The sequence below is a fragment of the Onychomys torridus genome, chromosome 7, assembly GCF_903995425.1.
Source record: "Onychomys torridus chromosome 7, mOncTor1.1, whole genome shotgun sequence".
Lineage (NCBI taxonomy): Eukaryota > Metazoa > Chordata > Mammalia > Rodentia > Cricetidae > Onychomys > Onychomys torridus.
In genome coordinates, this window is record NC_050449.1 from 47,460,720 (window position 1) to 47,483,474 (window position 22,755).

A 22,755-nucleotide genomic window follows, 5' to 3' on the forward strand; every position below is an offset into this window, starting at 1 on the left:
AGTCGGGGGCTAACGGCAAATGTCACCAGCGAGAAGCCTCACTGACAGCACACAACCACATGTACATGTTACTTGTTTCCATGGTTCCCCTCAATGCTATCACCCCAGTGCAATCAGGAGAGAAACATCAGACAAACTTCAGAGGGAGGTACGCCATAGAATACATAACTGGACTTCTCAAAATGCTTAAGGTATTAGACATAGGAAAGTCCCATGAAGTATGGAAGCCAAGAGGTGTGTGCCTAAGGAGACTGGTCCACTGAATGAGGTGCCCTAGGCAGGGTCCTGAAGCAGAAAAGGGATATGAGTTAAAAAGCCAAGGACATGTGACTAGAGAGCAGCCTTGAGTGTCATAGCTCAGTGGGTGAAGGCCCTGGCTGTGCATGATGACCTCAACTCAATTACCTGAATCCATGATGGAAGGAGAGAACAAAACCCTGGAAACTGTCCTCTGACCTCCACACACATGTGGGTGGCATGTGCATGCTTGCATTCACACACACACACACACACACACACACACACACACACACACAAACACTATGCACATACCCACAGAGTAATAATAATAAAATAAATCTGGAAATACTTATAACATACTATTTAAAAGAGAAAATATGGACTTGGGCTGGGTGGTAGTATAAAGGAACTGTCTGTACTGCTTTTGCGATGTCTCTGTAAACAAATATTCTAAACATGTGTTTAGGGAGATGTAATGCTTCTTATGCCTTAGACACAGAGTTTGGCAGTAAGGATACAGGGTGAATTAGAGGGGCATGGCTGCATCCTTCAGCCGTAACAATCTTGAGTGACAGGCTGACATAGGAAAGCAGATAGGTACCTAGGCACAAAACTACAAGGGGAAATGTCTCCTGAGACACCAAGTAAGAGAGATGACCAGCTTAAATGTAGGAGGTAGGGGGCTCCCCGAAGAGCACATGTAAAACCTCAGAAGTGAAAGAAAGCACTAAGTGTCTAGAGAGGATGTTCCTGTGATGGAAGGCGGCCCTCAGTGAGAAGGCAGCAGGATGTGGAAAAGTGAATAAGGGAATATCAGAAGGCTTTGAAGCATCATGCACGAGCAGTGAGAACTACTGCAAGTTTTCAAGTTGGTATGTAACACAGCTTAATTATTGGTTAAAAAAAAATACTCCAGGGTCTGGAGAGATGGCTCGTGATTAAGAGCATTGGCTACTCTTGCAGAGGACCTGGATTCCCAGCACTCACATGGTGGCTTGGAACCATCTGTAACTCCAGTTCTAGGGGATCGGATGCACTCATCTGGCTTCTGTGTACATGAGGCATGCAAATAGTGCACAGACATGCATGAATGTAAACCATTCATATACATAAAATCACAGTGACATTTAAGAACATACTCTGATTGTAGTACAAAGAATGAGTTGTACTGGGGTGAAATTTACAGATGCTGAAACCATTTAGAAGCTTGCTGTGATAATCCTGACAGAGATAATGGTATAGGAAGGTAGTGGATGGAGATACAGGGTGAAGAATCTGAGAGATACTTAGCAGCTGGAGTTGGCAGGACTTTTGTGATCTGACCAATTGATGGTGGGTTGGTGAAGGAAAAGGAAGAGCCAACACACATCCCTGTTTGTGGATGGCAGCTGGATAGAAAGTTCACTGAGATACAGAACTTTGGAGAATTGGACTTGGGAATCTAGGACATTCTTAGTTTTTTAGGGCCAAATAATGGTATGGAGACAGATGGATTTGAAGGTTAAGAGATCAGTCAAATTTCTATATAAACATTCAGAATATCATTAGTACTATGGTCCAGGAAGAATTACTAAACAAACCAGATACACGATCCATGTTCATGACAACTGTTCTTCTTCATGAGGATGAAACTAAACTGGAGTTCTCATGAGACAGAGATGGTAAAGAATGAATTACAGCCAGGAATATGCTGTCAGACTTAACAGACAATTTTATCCTCAAGTAGTTCAATTTCATGGGGCTACAAATTTGGTTTATCTAAAAAACAAACAAACAAAACCAACTAACAAAACCTTTTATGTCCAGTTAGCAGAATAATAGTAATAGTAATAGTCTGCCCTAGGGACTACCAGTTCAGTCACAGGTTCTTGGTTAGACATTAAGATGGGTGGTGAGGGAAGAGGGCTGGATCAGGGAGACACTGGGAGAGGGGTGGATGTGATCAAAACACATTGTCTGCAATTCTCAAAGAACTAATAAAACTTCATGAGGCAAAATGAAAATATATAGATTTCAACTCATAACAACGTGGGAAAATGAAATGATACAGCACTAACGGTAAAGAAGAGCAAAAGCAAAACCTTCCTGCACTGACACCATAGCCCCTGAATTGACCCCTGGGGACGAAACTTCTCCAGTGTGTGTGTGACCAACACTGCACTGGACAGTGCCACACAGTTTGGAACTAGGAGAAAGATTTACTGTCTATGGGAAAATTTGCCAGTGTGGTAGGGAGAGTACTGGTGGTCATGAGTGAAAATTTTGGAGAGGAAGTTCATAGATCAAACCTACAACTAGCCAGCTGATAGCTTTAGTCAAGCTGCTTAATCTGTCTAGGGTTCAGTGGGGAGGGTAATTGTAGCTACTTTGCAAGGTAGTTCCAAGGACTGAATGGAGCAAAGCGTGCAGATGCTTTGAATACTTACAGGTGCATAATGGGCACCCAGGACCTGAGCACCCATGGTGTTATTACTTTGCCATTATTATCAACTAAAGTAAAAGATCATTTTGTCAAGGGTCACTTGAGAAATTGTTAAAATGAGTTCTGGTTTTGGTGACCTGAACTGACGCAATGATGGTGATATGAGAGGGAAACCAATAGGTGAGGAGTATTTATCAGACAGAATCAATGGGGTCCACTTATTGGAGGACAAAAGTGACGGAAACAATAGTTATCCGTTCTAGTCATCTGCCCTCCAAATAGGAGGAAAACAGCCATTAGATCTCATTATGTGCACACCACCCTCCAAAAGAAACATCAACAATGGCCGGACGTAATGGGGCAGGATCGATAACTCTCTGAGATGCTGTTGACAGGGAATATCCTTTGGTTGCTTTTCCGCGAGGGTGCCAAGCACCATAGTTGTCCTTTGTGGCCAAGTTAGCACTTTCTGGGTGTCTCCTCATTGTCACCACTGTCACAGCTGACATCCTGAGTGTCTGTGCACATCAGGCGACTAAGTTTAGTGATTGAATGTCAGTTCCCTGCTTGGGTATAACTCCTCCACTCACTGACACAGAAACAGCTCACCAATTTCCTGACTAGACATTACTGACACCTCTTTCATGGGAAACATAAAAAAATATAAAAGTCATTCTGTGCACTGTCCCTTACCCTGACATTCCCTCTAGAGGGAGGTTACTCAGGGGTGGACACCAGAATTTTCTGTTGTCTTCTGCACCCTTAACAGTGTTCCAAAACTTAAAGAAAAAAAATTTTTTTTTTTAGAGAGAGTCTGTATGTGTGTGTGTGTGTGAGAGAGAGAGAGGGGGGGAGAGGGGAGACCGACCCATGTGCTTGCCTGAAGGCCAAAGGAGAATGTCAAATGTTCTGCTCTGTGAATCTCTTGCTTACTCCCTGCAAACAAGCCCCGGAAATCCTCCCATCTCTGCCCCAAACAATGTTGGAGCTACAGGTGCCTGGATCCCTGCCTAGCAAGAGCACAGCATGTGGGTACAAGGCAACTGGACTCTGGTCCTGATGCTGAGCAGCAAGCACTCCTATTCACTAAGCTGTCTCTTTACCCACCACCTGCCCAGGATCCTAAACTGTATGATGCCTGGTATGTCGCACACTCACTGTTCCATTTGTCAGTGAATGCTGTCCCTTTTCTTTTTAGGAAAACACACTTTAAAAAAAAATCAATCAATAATAACGCTAGTAAAACAAACTCTAAATGTCCCATCTGGAAGAAAAAAATGATAGCTCTTACTTTTCCTACCATAAAGAACACGATTATAAACCAGGCTTGTTAAGCACGGTAGGGCACGGCAGTGATTTGTCTCCACGTGTTCAGAGATGAACGGATCCAAAGGGGAAGATCAAATGATTGGGCTTGCTGATCAAACACCCCCAGAGGAGTTGGCACTTCCGTATGGGGCTGCCTCTTCCCTCTTTTTCCAGCTGGGAGGGAAGGGATAACGATGAGTGGTCCAAGGCTTCTGAAAGGCTCCTCACTCCCGACGTCAGGGGACTTGCTCTGCCTTCTTTGAGCACCAAGCTCCCAGAGGTTCTTTGTAAAGTACCACAGTGTAACCCCATCTCTTCCATCAGCCCTTGAACACCCTAGGGAATGAGTTAGAGACTCTGGTAGAGGAAGCAAAGCTCCTTTCTTCAAAAGGGAGAGAGAGAGAGAGAGAGAGAGAGAGAGAGAGAGAGAGAGAGAGAGAGAGAAGCTACTTCCTGTACAGTCTTTAAAATTTAACTGACTGTATCCTCTAACAACCAAAATGCTTGTGGGCACATGGTGCTTACACATACATAAAAAGCAACCCACAAGGTGAGTGCTATTTCATTTTAACATCTGCCCAACTTGTGATTATCTCAGTATTTAAAAACGTTGTATAAAAATAAAGTTCTAATCCGAGCACTCAGGAGGCAGAGGCAGGCGGTCTCTATGGGTTTGAGGCCAGCCTGGTCTACAAAGTGAGTTCCAAGACAGCCAGGGATGTTACACAAAGAAACCCTGTCTCAAAAAACCAAAATAAGCAAATAATAATAATAATAATAATAATAATAATAATAATAATAATAAAATTCAACCTGAAGAATTAAATCTCAGTTTAAGGTTTGGTGGAATTAAAAATTGCTAATATTTATGTACAAGCTGCTAAGAGTTGGGCAACAACTACTGGGTTTTATTTATATCAACTCAATCCTAGCCACTTCCTGAAGTGAATCATTAATTATGTCTCCTTGTTGGGGACACTGAGCTAGAGAGGTTAAGGTACCTTCCGAGGAAGGTCTATGGTTAGCATGGGGTAGAGTTGAGATTCAGGAGGCAGTGGCACTCGGCTCTCTTCTGTGCTCCCTCTAGAAGCCACTAGAACAAAATTCCAGACAGACATGGAAATGAGAATGGAAGCTCCATTTAATTGACGCTAATGTGCAAAGCTAGGAAGCCATCAAGGTGTGAGTCTGCACCTGTACCCCAAGCTTCATGGCACCCTTGGGGAGCTACCTGGAAGAGCGACTGCCTTCCAGACACTTCTGACCTTATGATACTTGTGGCCCTTCTAGAAGGTAATGAAATAAGACTATAGATGACATTCCTCAGTCAGGTGGAGATTTGGGAATCTACTAGAAATAGATATAAGTGGGCCCAGAGAGATGGGTCAGTGGTTAAGAGCACTGGCTGCCTTTCTAGAGGACTGGCTTTGACTCCTGGCACTCACATGGTGCCTCAGCCTCACAACCTTCTGTAGTGCCAGCTCCAGGGGATCCAACACCCTCTTTTTAATTTTATTTTAATTTTTACTTTTTGAGACAGGGTTTCTTGGTCTAACAGCTCTACCTGTCCTGGAGCTCACTTTGTAGACCAGGCTGGCCTCGAACTCACAGAGATGCACCTGGCTCTGCCTCCTGAGTGCTGGGATTAAAGGTGTGCGCCACCACTGCCTGGCCTAACACCCTCTTTTGGCCTCCACAGGCACTGTACACATGTGGTTCACAGACACACATGCAGGTAAAACACTCCCCACCCCCATAACAAAGCAAATACAAAATAAACATTTTTAAAAAGTAATAGATGTGTTTCTTTTTACCCACCTCTTCCTCAGTGATGACATGTTTGAGTGGAGAAGGTAAAATGGAGGGAAAACATGAGCACTCTAGAAAAGGCTCACACTAACAAATACCTGAAGCTGATGGAGTTTAAAGGTCAGACGGACTCAGCTCACATTAATTCTTTATTATGCTTGGCATGTATGCCTGTCTTTGGATGATTTCCAATTAATTAGAAAAGAAAAACCCAAGCCGGGCAGTGGTGCGCATGCCTTTAATCCCAGCACTTGGGAGGCAGAGGCAGATGGATCTCTGTGAGTTCGAGGCCAGCCTGGTCTACAGAGTGAGTTCCAGGACAGCCAGGACTGTTACACAGAGAAACCCTGTCTCAAAAGACCCAAAACAAACAACAACAACAACAAAAAGATATGATGCAATAAAATATCAAATTGAATAAAAAAGACAGAAAATGGAAGGAATCAGTAAGTTGATGGAGGGATGAGATGGAATGGGGGGAAAAAGGGAAGGGAAAAATTCCTAAGGCTGTGAGCATTTGAAGTATGAATAGAATGTAATTTTGGTTTTAAGGTATTCACACGATGACTGAAAACAAGCAATATGAAAAATGACCAACCTGGAGAATGAAGACGTCTTTGAAATTGTACAGTTCCTGTTCACACATGTCACCCAGCATATCCCACTAGAGGTGTAATGCTCACGGATAACCATCTCCCTGCGGCCACGTTCCAGAGTCGCTCCTTCCTCCTTCCCCGGCAATTATCTTTAAAACCGACCTGCTGACATGCCCTAACATGACAACTAGGAAGCCTTTTCCCCTCCTCAGACATAAACACTCATCGGAGGTGATTTTGTGATTTACAGCAACAGCAGCAGTCCATGTTCACCATAGAAATCAAGGCTACCCATAAGTTTACTTCTGACCAACTTCAAAAGCCCATGGCTGTCTGCCTTTCCAGGCAGGGAATGGTGGGTGAGCACAGTTGATGAGCTGTGTCTCTGACCTTTAAAAGACTATGGAAAATTTAAAAAGTAATAGTCCATTTGATACAAAATTTCCTCAATATTTTAGTTTTGAAAATCAAAATTCTAAATAAAAACCACTGTAAAAGACAGCAAAAATGTGGCCACAGTTTCTCACATTTAAAGTAAATGTGCTTTCCTGAGAAACACAGATCTGTAGTGAAGAAAGATGGGGTCTTAAAGACTAGAGTACCAAGTCTTATTATGATGGTGTTTTAAGTAATGTGAAAGTATCACCCTGGTATAAATAAGCCTTTTATTTCATGTATTTACTTTCTTACCTTTTTCTAGTTTTGTGTATTATGTGTGTATGTGTGTATGGGTATGTGTGTGTCTGTGGATGAGTGTGTGTATGTGTGTGTGTGTGTGTGTGTGTGTGTGTGTGTGTGTGTGTGTGTCTGGGTACTTGTGCCTGTGTATGGCTAGAATGTGTGCATATGTGTGGATGGGTGTATGTACATCAGTGCAGGTGGCCGTGGAAGCTAGAGGCATTCTCTATTGCTTGCTGCCTTATTTCTTGAGCTAGGGTTTCTCACTGAACCTAGATCTCACTGATTTGGCAAGACTGGCCCCAGACACCCTCTTATCTTACCCCCCCTCTGCTCTGGGACTACAGGCACATGTCCCTGCACCTGGCTTTTCACATGGGGATTCAGGCTCAGGTCCTCATGGTTGTGTGGTAAACACTTTACAGATTGAGCCCCAGTTCCTTATTGAGCTTTTTACTCAGAATATGATAGTTTTTATCAATGACATCCTAGGTTCAGTGAAGTATAGATGGGCTGACCAGGAACAGAATGGTGATTAAGACGTGACACACTCTAGAGACTTCTAAACTTTACATGTTAAAAAAGAAAAAAAAAAGTTGCCTCTTGAACTAGTTGAAACATAGTATTTTTTTTTTTTTGTCCTGACAAGTACCCTTTCTTACACCAACCCCCCATTTCACCCTAAAGCAATCTTTAAAAATCATTATGCTCCTAGGTTCACACATCTCCACCTAAGTTTGCTATTGGGGTCCCCAGACCACTAGCTTAGGCCAAGCAAGGGGACCTGACTCACAAACACTAAGAAAACGAATAAACATCTCCCCATCTCATGCCTTTCAGAATGTTGTGCACTCAGTGGGTCCTCAGTGCACTCAGTGGGTCCTCAGTGCACTCAGTGGCTGATAACTGCCTCTCCATTAGCCTAGGATTAGTCCTGTGCTAAACAGGGCTTACTACTGCAGAAACAGAAACTAGTGGGCCGTAATGGATCATTCCCAGAACCCCAACATTCAAGAGGCTAAGGTAGGAAGATCTCCAAGAGTTCAAGGCCAGTCTGGGCTACTGTCTCAAAAAACCAAACCCCGAACCAAACAAACTCTCTCTCCTATTTAAGTAGATAATACATTTGTAATGAAAGTAATTTCCAGATTTCCAGGTGGGCAAGGAAATTAGGTTTGGACCAAGGCTGTAGAGCCAAAAAGAAAGAAAGAAGGAAGAAGGAAGGAAGGAAGGAAGGAAGGAAGGAAGGAAGGAAGGAAGGAAGGAAGGAAGGAAGGAAGGAAGGAAGGAAAGAAAAAGAAAGAAAGAGAGAGAGAGGAAGGAAGGAAGGAAGGAAGGAAGAAAGGAAGAAAGGAAGAAAGGAAGGAAGAAAGAATGGAGAAAAAAAAGCTTAACATGACATAGAAGCCCCAGTGGGGAAAGAAACCTCTGCTGCCACCACCAGACCCAGGCTGGTACTGCTTTGGCACTGTCTGGCGTTGGTAGAGGGGCTTTAATGGCTGGAAGCTTGCAATGGAATCTGGATGCCAGGAACAGGTCTCAGAAAGAAACCCCTGACACTTTCCACATGTATTGTGGGAAGTGGATCTGTTTCGTAACGCAGGGGAGTCTTGTGATGGCTGATTTTACATGTCAACTCCACTGGCCCAAGGAGTCCCGAGTACATTATTTCTGGGTATGTCTGAATGCAGTTTCTGGATAAGATCAGTGTTTGAACCCCTGGACTGGATAAAGCATATTTCCCCTCCCAGGATGCCAAGCACTATCCAGTCTGCAGTGGGCCTGCACGGAGCAGAGGTGGCAGGAGGGACTGGTGTCTTCTGGCTCTTTGGTAGAATCACAACTTTTCTGGGTCTTTGGTTTGCAGACAAGAGATTATGGACACAATTCAAAGAGCCTATCTTTTGTAATAAATCTCTTCATGCACACACACGCACACAACACAGGTGTACATGTGTGCACAAATGTGCCTATCTCCTGTTGGTTCTGTTTCTCTGTATAACAATGAATACAGTCCCCAATATAGGACAGGGATTTTGAAGGCTGTGTTTAAAAAGAGTAACAAATGTCCATCCTATAGTGTAAACAGATGTCTCTGAAAGCCAAAACATGATGTAGAGTGACGCCAGAGACTGCACCCCCACTGTCATGCTCAAATGAATGTACAACTTAAGACACACACCTAGTGTGATCACCATTCAGAAAGAACAATTTCAGATATGAGCTTATGTAATTAAAGAATATTCTGGAAATAACCCAGTGGTAGTTGCAGAACAGATGCACTTATTTAACTTTTTTTTGTTGTTTTTTGGTCTGTTTTTTGAGACAGGGTTTCTCTGTAGCTTTGGAGGCTGTCCTGGAACTCTCTTTGTAGACCAGGCTGGCCTCGAACTCACAGAGATCCACCTGCCTCCCGAGTGCTGGGACTACAGGCATGCGTCACCACTGCCCGGCACATTTATTTAACTTTTAATTGATTAGTTTGTGATTGTTAGTTGCCTAGGCAATACTTAAGTATAAAATAATGAAGTTATATATTCATCTTAAAACAAAAGACAGAAGTACACTAATTATCTGTTACGTATAGTTTATTAAGTTGAATTGGACAATGGCAGATCTATGTGAATTGGACAATGGCAGATCCTAGGAACTCGATTTAAAATCTACAATCACATTTAGGTGGTGATTTTCTAGGTCATCTGAGCCAAAGTCCTACTCAGGGAAATCATTCTTCGTATACTCCCACAGGTGGTCTCAAGTGTGCCACTTTACAGATAGTGTGCTGAATGTTTTGTTTCTGACTCTCTTTGATTTGAGCTTAGATCATTAATGAATCCAACTGGAAGTTCTTCTGTTCATATTCAAGGAAAAAAACGTTTACATAATCCAACAGTAGAAAAACTGGTACTTCTACACTCTGGTCTTGGAATTGATTTTAGATCCTAAATGAACCTCACAGCCATCCCTTTAAAAACATAATCTTACTCTTGATTTTTTTTTTCTGGGCCAAGGAATATCAACTTGAATCCTGATTATTATCCAAATTCTCTATTTTTTGAGGTGTTCTTGATGACCTATGTAGATTTGGATCACTGATAAAGTTGTAAAAATATTATGGCTAATAAAGAATTCTAAAGAAAACCAGCAAAACCCACCTTCTATGCTGGTTTCCACATTCTTTCAACATAGTTGGTTCATAAAAGACCACATCTCAGATTTCAATTCTGTATCACACTTTCAGATTATTCAAGGGCCCCACTGATAAGCTGTGTTCCAGAAGGATTCTAAATGTGTATGTATTTTTTATGAATCTATTATATGTTTCTAGATGAGCTATCATTTAAAAGAATAGTGGAGGAAACATCTGGTACTGTATAGAAGGACAGGTAAGACACAATCATCTGTATTGTTAAATCTTGATCTTTTTTATTGGGTTCACACATTGGGCCATGCACACATTATACACAGGATAGAATATGAAGGCATTCTATGTTAGGCATTTTAATAAAGGCTTTTTAAATTATGACTAATGATATACGTAATATACATCTCAATTAACACAGTTTTAATGAGTGTTTATCACTTTAGGAGAACCTATGATTAAGTTTCATAACTAAAAATAATTACTTACATCTTTTAAAGCTAATTTAAATGGCTCTTTAGTTTTAAGGCACTTTGAAACTAAAACCTAAGTGTCCCACATTAGTTGCAGGATCTAGAGAAATCAATCTGGACCTGACCAGTTAATGTCTTTCCTGCTGGCCAGCTTTTCAGTGCTAGAAGGTGTTATGCAAGCCACCGGAAGAGCTCAGGAGACACTAGCCCTACCCAGCACTGGATCCTGCATCGTACAAACCAACCTGCCAGGCAAGATGTGCTGCTGGTCCAATAGTAGTGTGACTCTTCTGGAAGTAACCAACAGCTTTCAAATTGGATTTTCGGCCTGCTCACAAGAGGGATTTCACGCCTAGTACTGTAAGCCTGTCTCTGAGAGGGTCGTAGGCCGCAGGAGGAATCCACCACTGTTGTGTTGTTACCTGATCATGTTATCAAACTGCATTCTAAATATTGACGTTATGCCTGTAGATTAGTGCTGCTCTCAACCTTGGTCAGAGGAGCTTCTTTTTGCACTGGGCAGCAGTTAATGCAGTGACTCAAAACTGGTCCAAGTGCTGAGACTAAGTGGTTGTGGGTCTCAGGCCTAATCACACAGCTGTATCAACTGCTCCCCTCCCCAGACTCAGAAAACATGGAGGGAGGAGCAGAACGGATGCAGTCGCTGGAGGATGGGGAAGAGAGTTGTAAATGCTGTCTTCTAGACATGACATCATCACGGCACTCCTGAACTCAGAGTAGCTACACCAGATCAAGACAGTCAAAGTTCCAGGACGAATATGGGCAGAGCTCAGATGGATGGCCTCATCTCTGGCTAAGGAGCTACTGGCAGTTAGTGACTACTGCAGGAGAGAGAATAATTTTTCTTTTAGGATATGGCCACTGATAGGCTGCCCATGCTCCAGGGGATGGCCCCATATCCACGTGCAAATGCATAACACTAATTTGATTCAGTGGATTATTAACAAGCGTGTGTGTGTGTGTGTGTGTGTGTGTGTGTGTGTGTGTGTGTGTGGAGAGAGAGAGGAGAGAGAACTTGGGAGAGGATGTGTTGGTGGGGTTTGGTAGGAATTGGAAGAGGGAGGAAGGAAAGGTGGATTATCAAAACCTATTGTATGCTTGTGTGAAATTCTCAAAGAATAAATAAAATATTATGTTAAAAATATAGGGGTCAAAGTTGGGCGTGGTGGTGCATGCCTTTAATTCCAGCACTCGGGAGGCAGAGCCAGGTGGATCTCTATGAGTTTGAGGCCAGCCTGGTCTACAGAGTGAGTTCCAGGACAGCCAGAGTTCCATAATAGATAGACCCTTTCTCAAAAAACAAAACTAACAAACAAAAAGTAAAGAGTTTACTACACTATACAACTTTTAGAAAATGTATCTTTCAGATTTTGATAGGATAGCTCTCTGCTTCATTTAAAAGAAAAGTATTTATACAGTAAATGCACTCTAGTGACTGATTTACACTTCAAATATTGTCAGTGCCAATTGGTGGAGGAAAAAAAGATGTAGGGAACAGAATTCATGTCATTGATGATTTCTGTTAAACTAAAACAAAAATCAAAACATCTATGAGATAAGTAAATGATTAGCTTCATCATGAATAAAACCTTCAAAACATATGGCAGGGGCTGGAGAGATGGTCCATGGCATACACTACTCTCCCAGAGGACCATAGTTCAATTCTTTGACCCATTTCAAGGGTCACACAACGGTCTTTAGCCCCAGGAAATCTGACATCCTCTTCTGGCCTTTGAGGACACTGGCACTCACATGTATACACAGACACACATATTGTTAAAAAGTCAGCTTTTCACCACCTCATTGCACACGGGAAAATAAGAAGGAGGGTTACAGTGGCTTAAATAAGCTCTTACATCAGACTTTTAATTAATAAGTTCAGCTTAATAATTAAAATGGAAACTTCATTGCAAGAGTATGTGAGGAACTCCGAATCTGCATCATTAGCTTGCTTGTGACTGGTCTTTAAAATTGTACTTATTATTTCTTTAGTTTGTGGTGTGTGTGTGTGTGTGTGTGTGTGTGTGTGTGTGTGTGTGTGTCTGAGTGCACACAGGTATGCATCATAGTGTCTGTGGAAGCAGAGGATAACCTGTTGGAGTGGGTTCTCATCTTCCCAGGGTCAAAGTCAGGTCATCAGGCTTGAAGGCGAATGTCTTTACTGTCTGAGACATCTCAGCTGCAGGGGTGATCTTTTTTCTTTCTTTCTTTCTTTCTTTCTTTCTTTCTTTCTTTCTTTCTTTCTTTCTTTCTTTCTTTCTTTCTTTCTTCCTTCCTTCCTTCCTTCCTTCCTTTCTTTTTTTTTTTTTTTTTTTTGTTTATCTGCTTGAGACTTTTTTTTTTTTTTTTTTAGAAGTAGCATCCCTGCCTGGACAGAAACTCATTACTCATTATGTACACTAGGCTGGTCTTGAATGAATGGATATCTGCCTGCCTCTGCCTCCCAAATGCTGGAACTAAAGGTGCACCCCCCCCCAACTGAGACTGATCTTTAAAAGCAGCTTAATAAATTCTTCTTAGGCAACAACCAAACTGCTTTACCTCCAAAATATAAAAATGAAAAAAAAAATCCAATCTGTGTAATTTTTTCAATAGCATGGGAAACATCATATAGAGTATATTCACTTTATGTAAGTTTCTCATTTCTTTAAGAACAAAGCTATTCGTCTGTTGAAACCACAGCAAGGCTTTGGGTTTATTTTATAGATACAGATATCAGGGCTGGCATCATATCATTATTTTTTTTTCAACTTCCATGCCTTCCATTTTACAGCAGAGAAACTAGAGTAAGGTATGATGCTATTTGCCCACAGTCAGCATGAGGGGGCTGAAAGGTTACATGCTCCTGGGATGCAAGAACATCCTGTAAGCAGAATGTTTGGATTCAGGATGTTTACTAAGGACTTAGACAGAGAATGAGCATCTGGCATCACCTGAGGCTCTCTGGGTGATAGTCCACATGAGTTGCCACTGGGGACCATTGAAGCAAAGCTTCCTGTAATAAAGCTGTGTGCGTCCACATGAAACCTCGATGAAAACAAGACCTAGGCTCTACTTGCCTTGAACTTGAATAATTTCAGTATGTTCCTTGGCCAGTTTTTTTTTTTTTTTTCTCTCACATAAGCTCAGAATTATAAGGCAGGAAGATTTTGACCTTCTGCAAAAAGGACTGGCATAAATTCCTGGATTAAACTGTTTTCTGTTCTTAGTGGATGGTCGTTTATTTGATAAGACTATTTCACTAGACTTCAGTGTAGGGTAATTCTTAGGATTTTTGACAATTTATAGAAGAACATGAGCTGGCCTCATGGGTCAGACCTGTTGATCCCAGTTACTCAAGAAGCTAAGGCAGGTGGATCACAGGTTCTGGACCTTCCTTGACTACAGAGAAAGTTCAAGGACATACTGAATAACTTAGTGAGACTGTCTAAAAAAAAGTGTTTTTTTTTTTTCTCCACCAGGGATGTAATACAGCTCAGTACTAGAGTTCTTGCCTGGCATCCATAAAACCTTAGGTACAGTCTCCAACTCCTTTTTTTTTTTTTTTTTTAAAGAAAAACTAAAGTGAAAATTAGCCACACATATAGGTAATTAAACATTAGAGGCTCTTCTGAAAGATGATTGCTAAGATAGCTAGGTTTCTGGACAGAAGGGTAATCTAGATTGGCATTCTATTACCGGGCATTGCAGTTTTGCCAACTAGAATCAGGAAAAACAAGTGACGGTCTCTACAAACTGTGTGGGTTTAACCTTCAACTTCCGGGCGGCACGCTCCACTGACCCTCAGCGGTACTTCCAGCATCTCTGCCGACACAGTTGTGTTTGCTGTGGTATTGTTTGGGAATTAATTTCCTTCCAAACACTAAGTAAGTACTCTCTGATACTACAAGCATATGGTCATTTTCACACGGTGCTATTTCTGTAAAATATGCTTTCTTTCCATCACCAGCATCTGCTTTCTTCAAGACAACTCAACCAAAATGAAGTGATAGCAAGTTAATGTCTTTTCCCACTTGGAGCAACAGAGTTGCTGAAACTTAAACACACGCTTCTCTTATTTCAAGAAAGTGTACCAAAAGAAACTGAATATTGATCGGCACCTCATATGAGACATTTAACTATCTACATTTATATAAAAGTAAAAATGTAAAGAAACAGTGTATTCCAATACTGTGTGGCAGTCTTTTATCTGAAGAGACCAGGATGGCAGTGGAGTAATGAAAAGCATCCAATGACGTCAGTCAAAGTCAGGTGACCTGCTTTGTAAAATGCAATGGGAGGAGCTGGAGACATGGCTCACCTGTTAAGAGCACTGGATGTTCTTTCAGAGGACCCAGGTTCAGTTCCCAGCACCCACATGACAGCTCACAACCATCTGAGATTCCAGTTCTGGAGGATCCATTGCCCTCTTCTGGCCTCTAAGGGCACCAAGTACACACATGCTGCACAGACATACATACAGGCAAAACCCACATACATCTAAAACATTTTTTTTTAAGTGTAGAGATCCCTTTGCCTAACAGCCACTTGCCAGTCTCTACACTTGGCCCCATCTCAGCGTCTTCTTCATTCCCATCAGCAACTATTTCAAAGTCTTCCTTTGGGGAAGGAAACAATGGGAAAGTTGGAAGATGAGGAGAAGTGCTTCAGGACATGATAGGGCTGTTCTGTTTTTCTAACCGAGGCTCTCAGCTAAAAACTCGGAAACTTCTAGTTTCATTCTGTTCCCATGACAACCTCTTTACACCTCTTCTCCCATGATCAGAATTCATTCTCATATCTGAGGCCAGCCCAGTCATCACTGCTGGGTAGCTGACTATCTCATTCCCTGATGGAGATACCTAGCAGAATTCTGTGTCTTCCTCCAGGCTCTTACATTACACTCCCCCTCCAAATATAATATCTCACACTTCCAACAAAGCAGGCCCTACATTGGTTGATGTAAATCCATCTCCAGCCCCCGCTTCTTCTCATCTTTGGATTTTTGGCAAACTCCCTGAGAGTCTAACCAGTAGAAATAGTCAGTAAATGTGTGCAGAACCGAGAATCCTCACTTTCAGGCATGAGTTATTCTCAATAGCTCAAGAGCTGAGCTTGCCCCAGATTGTCTGCAGAGCAGCATATGACTTCTGTTCCACTTTGTTTTTTCAACCCATAGGCGACCCAAAACAGGAGGAAAGAAGCGTTTCCATTATGAGTTTGCAAGGGGAAAAATGTCTGCCCAATCCAAACTAAACTTCAGAGAAACAACTAATAATTTTTAAAGTATAAGTCCAAATATCATACACAACAAATTTTAATTAATAGAGTGTTTGCTGTTTATTGAAATTCAAATTTAGTGAGGCAGCTTGAATTTTAATTTGATAAATACAACAACCCTAAAAATGATTTTAAAAAATTCTTGGAGGATACGGGGTCTGCTTCCTTGACACACCTGGAAGTTTGTGCCTGAGCAAACTTCTCAACTAGCCAGATTTACATCTGTGAACACAGCTGGGTTTATTCCTGAGCGATTTGGTGACATGCTTTAGGAAATGTTGCTTGTTACATAATACTTCCCTTATTTTGTTAATTCCATAGAATTCCTTTATAATACCGTCAACAATTTTTAGCACAGAAGATACTCTAATGCTGTCTTCAACAATCTCTTAAAAAGCTAGCATTCATGTATTTTCAGTCGAATTAGCAAGATACAATAGAGAAAATGAGCAAAATTCCATCTCAGTGTTGTGTTCCTTCATTAATCTAGCACAGCAACGCTCTCTGTACTCAGACTGGGAGAAGCAGTCTGGCAGGCAGAGGTGGAGCCCGTGATGTAACTGCGGTAGTCTTTGTTGGAAAAGCCTTTCCTAAATGTGCAACATCTGTAAACTGAAGCACCTCAGCCTCTTCCTTGTAAGAGTGGACTTGCAAGAGAGAATTATCGCCTCATTACTCTTCACGGGGGGCGGGGGTGAGGTGGGGTGGGATCTTGAGCTTTTGGTCAACAAAAGGATGCGTTATAGATGGGTCAAGATTACCTACCTGTCTCTCACATGGGGGGGGGGGCGCTTACTGACTTTGCAAATGAGTATCATCTCGGAGTACTGACAGCTACGCAGTATGTCAGTTTATTGGTTAATTGAATGGTACAATGAGAGTTATAGCTCAAAGTGTAAGTCTGCTATAACCCGGGAAGTTCCCTGCCATAAAACATGCTGCTGCTGTTCTTGACAGTGACGTCTTACAGAGAAAGCATTCGTTTTTCCCATAAGAGAGAGGTCAAGAGGGAGTATCTCCCAATAGTGAGGAATAACAAGAATGTGTGCCTTTGGCAACATTTCAACTAGATTGACCTCAAAAGGAAACTTCTAGGGAGAGAATGACTAAGACCACTGTTACTCCGTGTTGTCATAAGACAACAAGAAATTATGACGTTTATCCCAATGTGGGCATGTTACCTGCTTTCCACCATATTGGTAATACCAGTTAAGGACGGTTGTCTAGTGACCGACACAACATGCACACGCACGTTGCTGAGACGCAGAACAAAGGCGGAATGCCTGCCTAAAACCGGTCTCTCCAAATGACAGCCTCAGTTTATGACACCAATCTAGAGCTCGCGGGGATTTGTGACGCCTTTTTTCACGGTTTGTGGGGAGGAAGAGATGAAATTTGGAAAGCTCCAAGCAGTGACTGAGGCTGCCATCTGTGTGTGTGCGGGACAGAAAGGCTCCCCCCTACATATTCATTAAACTTGATCCGAAGCAAGCGAGTTTGTGAGGTCGTTTCTGAAATATTCATAAGGTGTGTTACCGGACTCGCCAGTTAGAGGTTGAGCAGACACACCAAGAGGGGGAGTAGTCGGTGCCCACACTTGGAAATACAGCATGCCTCACTCCACTGTTCTGGCTTTCACAGCTCGCGGGGCTGTTGTTCTCCGCCCGCCTGTTCAGCTGCACCTGCCCCGGAGATGCTCCAAGAGTGGAGTTTCCCACAGTGGGAGGAGATGCAGCGCGCCAGCCTGGCGGACCTGGCTCGGGGTGGAGGCTCCGAGACCTCCGGTCTACAGCGCTGCCCCTCTGCCGCCTGGCACCGCCCTGGGGCCTGACCGGCAGGACAGAGGGCTCCCCGGGGGCCAGGACCCTTCCACTTGTCCCAGTCAGGCCGCCCTTTGTCCCCGCTTCGCATCCCTCCCTAGGCACCTGCCGTGGCGTTCAGTCGCTAGGCGACCCGCGCCCCTGGGATGCAAACAGCTACCAGCGCTGACCCGCAGCGCCGCGGCTGTTAATTTCCCGGCGCTTCCCGGCGCAGGGTGAGAAAGAGGATTTATAGTCTTGCGTGACCCCGGCGCTCCTGCACCCAGGTAGTGCGCACTTTCATCCGCGTCCCTTCACTGTCCCCCAACCCCGAGCATTTCTGCTGTACCCTACACAGCTCAGCAGCCGCCTCTCTCTTCTCCAAGGGCATTCACCCCTCGGCTCCTCTAGGGTCGCGACTCACCGGGACAGGGACAGCGGTGGGCTCAGCAGCTCCGGGAGAGCGCCAGTGTCGTTTTCATCTCTGTTTTCGCTCCAGCTATGTGCTGGCGACCGTGACCACAGCGGCTGGTCCCCGCGCGGAAGCTGGACAGAGGCGGCCGCGGCTGCCGCACTGGCTGCGGGCGCAGGAGGGGCGGGGGAGGGGCGGGAATCTGGGTCGCGTGGAGCCCTGCAAGCCGGGATGCACCCTGGGCGGCCGGCGGCGAGGAGGCGACCGAGAGCAGCTGGGGAGGGCGTGCAGAGGTTTCCCTGGGAGCTAGACGCGGGCGGCTACTGAGCATGCTCAGTCCCGGAACCCCGGGGCGCGGGCGCGGCGGGGAGGAATGAGAGCAGAGCCCGTGCCTGAATCTGGGAGGAAGGGGTTAAAACTGCGGAGTTGCCCGCAGTGGCCCAGTTTCATGGCCCAGGAGTCGACCACCCCTAAAGAAGTCCAGGGCTGTGAACCTGGGGAGGCCTGTCAATGGGATTCCTCAAGAATCTAGGACAAGGCTTATTTCTCCACTCCGCAGAGGATTGCCCAGGAGCCAAAGTTTGTTTTTAGCTCATGTCAACCTCTCCCCAGTCCAGATACACAACCCTCACTGGCTTTCCTGTGTGCTCTGCCTCCCAGGCATCCCCTGCCTCTCCTGATTTTTGGACAGGTCAGGTCAAGTTGTCAAAGAACCAGCTCTTTAATTAGGTGTAACTGAAAGCTCATCAGTCTTCCCAGGTCCATACCTGTATTTCAACCAGGGCTTCAGAAACAACACCTTATCCCAGGCTTAATTATAATGGTATGAATTATATACATCCTGGCTTGCAGTTATTTAGGAAACACTGCCTAACTCCTAAACACCCATCCCATCCCATCCCCACTCCTTTTCTCTCAGTTGCATTTTCTGTTTTATGGAGAATAACTTCATAGATAAGAGTTTCTGGATAACCCAGAGAAATAGCATGGCCTTTGAAATTGACTGTTCTTCATAAGGCTTTGTTTTTGCTCATGTGTTCTGTTCTTTCTGGTATACGTTTTTCTTTCCGTTCCACTTTAGGGAGACCTACTCACTGTGATCAATGCTGCCTGGTTGTCAGAGATCACCCATGCACACCACTGTAACAGTACTTACCATAGTCAGCGACTGCTCTAAAAGAAGGTAAAACAACCGAGCCAATTATTTTGTGCGGGCACTGAAACAATGTGCCAAGAAAATAACAATCAAGGCAGACAAGGTTTTCCTCCTCAGAGAACTCACAATATGGGTGGTAGCACTTGGGAGGCAGAAGCAGGTGGATTTCCTGAGTTTGAGGCTAGCCTGGTCTACATAGTGAGTCCAATAACAACAACAACAACAACAACAACAACAACAACAACAACAACAACAACAGGCAATAAATACCTAAAATAGAAATCATCACCAAGGACAGAAGCCAAGTGGTCGTGACTCTACAGAGACTTGACTCCTCGAAAACAATGGATGAAAGTATTATTAATAATGACCCAAGACTGGCCAAACTATATGGGTCAATGCTAGTTTGTTTTTGCACCATCAATTTTTGCTCCTTTCATTTGATTCCATTGGCTAAAATTGTTCTAATCTCAAATTATTTGTAGGAAGAACCTATCATCACCAAGGGATGAGCAGGAGGTGTGTGGTGGTGGTGGTGGTGGGGGGGGGGGGGGAGACAGAGCATTCAGTCTCCACACTATTATATCTATCATCTAATTTAAGGGACAGTGTTTGCCAAATGGCCAAAGACAACCTAGATTCCCAGATCTCCTGAGTCCCACCCACCTTCCAGACTCCTGCATCACTTTTAACCCCCAGACTTCTCACCATATGCCTTGTATTTATGGCAATAGTAACTCTACAAAATATATTATCTGATTCTTTGTACCTTCCTACGTCTGGATGATTTCAGTATTTCATTTTGATCCTGTTGTTGTCTGAGCCTGAGAACCAGCATTCCTGAAGCATGTTTGTATATGGATATCCACAGTGATTAATGACTAATCACCTTGACACTGTGTAAGGTGGACACCTCCAGAGTAAGGTCTTATTCATCTTTTTATTATGGAATTTAACAGATGACTGATATGTAGTGGATCCTTAGTGAGTTTACCAACTACAGGAATGCTGGTCCCTCAGGCCATAGTTCTTTTTAAGGGGTCTTCCTACTAACCCTGGGATGAATTCACCATCATGCGACTTAATTTGTCCTTTGCCTGGACTATGAATTTCCAATTAGCCACATCTACATGGTTTTGCTCAGGTTATGAGTTGCTTTTGTATTAAAAAAGAAGAAGAAGAAGAAGAAGAAGAAGAAGCCAAGTGCAGTGATGCACACCTTTAATCTCAGCACCTGCGACGCAGAAGCAAGCAGGTGTCTCTAAGAGTTTGAGGACAGCCTGTTCTACATAAAGAGTTCCAGGCCAGCTAGGATTACATACTTAGACCTTGTCTTAAAAAAAAAAAAAATCTGCTCAGTTGATTAACATGCAATCAACAGCAAAGAGTTTGAGATCGTACAATTTATCACTTATAAACAACACATAAAGAATCCACAGAGGAGGACTGTACCAGAGTCACAGCGGGAGAGCTGAAGAGGAAGGGGAAGAACTGGAGGCTGCTGGGCTCTGGCATCTACTCAGGCTCTTGCTGATTCACCTTAGGGATGCAGAGCTCAGGTCTCTCTGGGATTATGGATACATTTCCTGGATGCCATCACTGGCTGAACATTCTCTTCAGGAATTTATTTGACTAAGAATGTTCCCCACCCAAGGCTTCTTTCTTTAGCAAGATTAGCTTGTGCAACAAGCAAGGAGGAATGTCTCACCTGGATCATTGTGTAGGAGGGGTGGATGCCACAGCCCATTTGCTGATTCTCAGTCCAGCCTGTATTGTGACTTGGAGAACTAGGAATCGGGAGAGAATTCATTGATGAATTTTCTTGGTAAAAAGGAAATCCATGGATTTAAAATGTTTTGGGTCTTGTCTAGGTTGCTCATTTGTGTAAAGTGGGAAGTGAACAGAAGGTCACCGTGCTTTGTAGTAGTGGATTTTACAGAATGGCAGAGCTCTTGGTACAAAGCTTAAGTGGTGGCTGGACTTAGTGTGCCTGTGAATATCTGTAAGTATCATCAAGGAGAGTCCTGGAGCCCCAGATGGTCAGGTTTGAAGGACACTGGGCTCTCCGTTTACTCCTGCCCGAGACTTAAGTAGGATATGATCAACATGGAAAGAAAGGGTTCCTTCCTAATCCACTGGGGAAGAACGCTCCACCCTAGAGAAAAGGTAGATCTCACACCTGGGAAGAAAGCAGTTATCTATTTGGAAGAAAGGAAAAAGAGGAGTCGTGGAAGAGAGTCAACAGTCAATAACACAAAATACCATAGCTGGTTTTTTTTCAGAAATGGATACCCAAATAGTCTCAATAATTCTGCTGTCACATACTATCTTCATGAACATCATGGTCCTTTCCCACACACCTTGTGTTTTCTGTCACAGTAAACTTTGTTGGCTTTGGAGATCAATCTATATGGTCCTACAACATAGACATTATGAAAAATTAAATCAGCTTTCTTGGGAGAATTCTAATTGACATTTAGTTCAGAACAAAGAAAAGTTACAAACAAAACCTCATGCAAAATTACATATGTGGTCATAGAAAATACTGGAAGAGCATTCCTGAAGGACACTAACACATACACCTTCCCTTACTGACAGTTTATTCCAAACGATGTTATGACTTCTTTTGGGGTGTGTGTGATTCTTTCTAAATATTTTTAAATATAAGATTAATACTTACACATTTATACATTTTGTACAGGTATTGAGCAAAGACAGGAGGTTAAAATAACCAGTGCAGTATCGTATCATTTGCCTTCATGTTGAAGGCCATCTTTGCTTCACAATCTATGGAAAGTCTGCAGGTGTATTTGTATCTGTGGGAAGAAAAGTACTATGTGTGTGTTTGTTTGCTTGATACAAGATTTCCCCTGTGGCCCAGCCTGGCCTGGAACTCACTATGCATCACAGGCTGGACTTGAACTCAAAACAATCCTCCTGCCTCAGCAGGATTAGAGCATGGTTCATGCCTGTCTTGTTTATTTTTGAGATAAAGTCATCCTCTGCAGCCTGAGCAGGCCTCAAACTCTCCATCATTTGCCCCTATGGCCCAAGTACTGAGATGGCAACCTGACACTTAGCCAGAATCAGGAGTTTTTCACTTTAAAAAAAAAATTTCAAAACAGAAGATTTCTGATTCTTTTGAATATCTATGTAATTAATTTCCCTTTAGGTGAGGAAATACTGAAGGCCAAGTTTGTTAGATATTGGGGCCTTGAATTTCTTTTTCTTGCTAGTTTGTGGTAAGAAGACATGAAATGAGATAAGGATATACATTCTTTGCCATTGGAGTTGTTTAGATGGAGAGAAAATTTGATTTGGGTTTTTGTTCAAGATTTCATAAAGATTTTAAAATATGTCTGCAAATGTAATTAAAAGACCATATCATATGAGCTACAAAAATTATACTAAGACCAGAAAGATACAATTTTTGTCTCAAT

General features: G+C 43.1%; 1 protein-coding gene across 3 annotated transcripts in view; it reads right to left on the reverse strand.

Annotated features, from left to right (window-relative positions):
- Positions 1 to 18,494, reverse strand: part of Elmod1 (ELMO domain containing 1) — a 58,555-nt gene extending 40,061 nt beyond the window's left edge. The window contains exon 1 of one of the 3 annotated variants that reach the window (XM_036192217.1): positions 18,172 to 18,494. The gene's annotated coding sequence lies outside the window, so the exon portion shown is untranslated. The remainder of the gene's footprint in view (positions 1 to 18,171) is intronic. The other 2 variants (XM_036192216.1, XM_036192218.1) reach the window with 2 other exon arrangements.
- Positions 18,495 to 22,755: the final 4,261 nt, after the last annotated feature.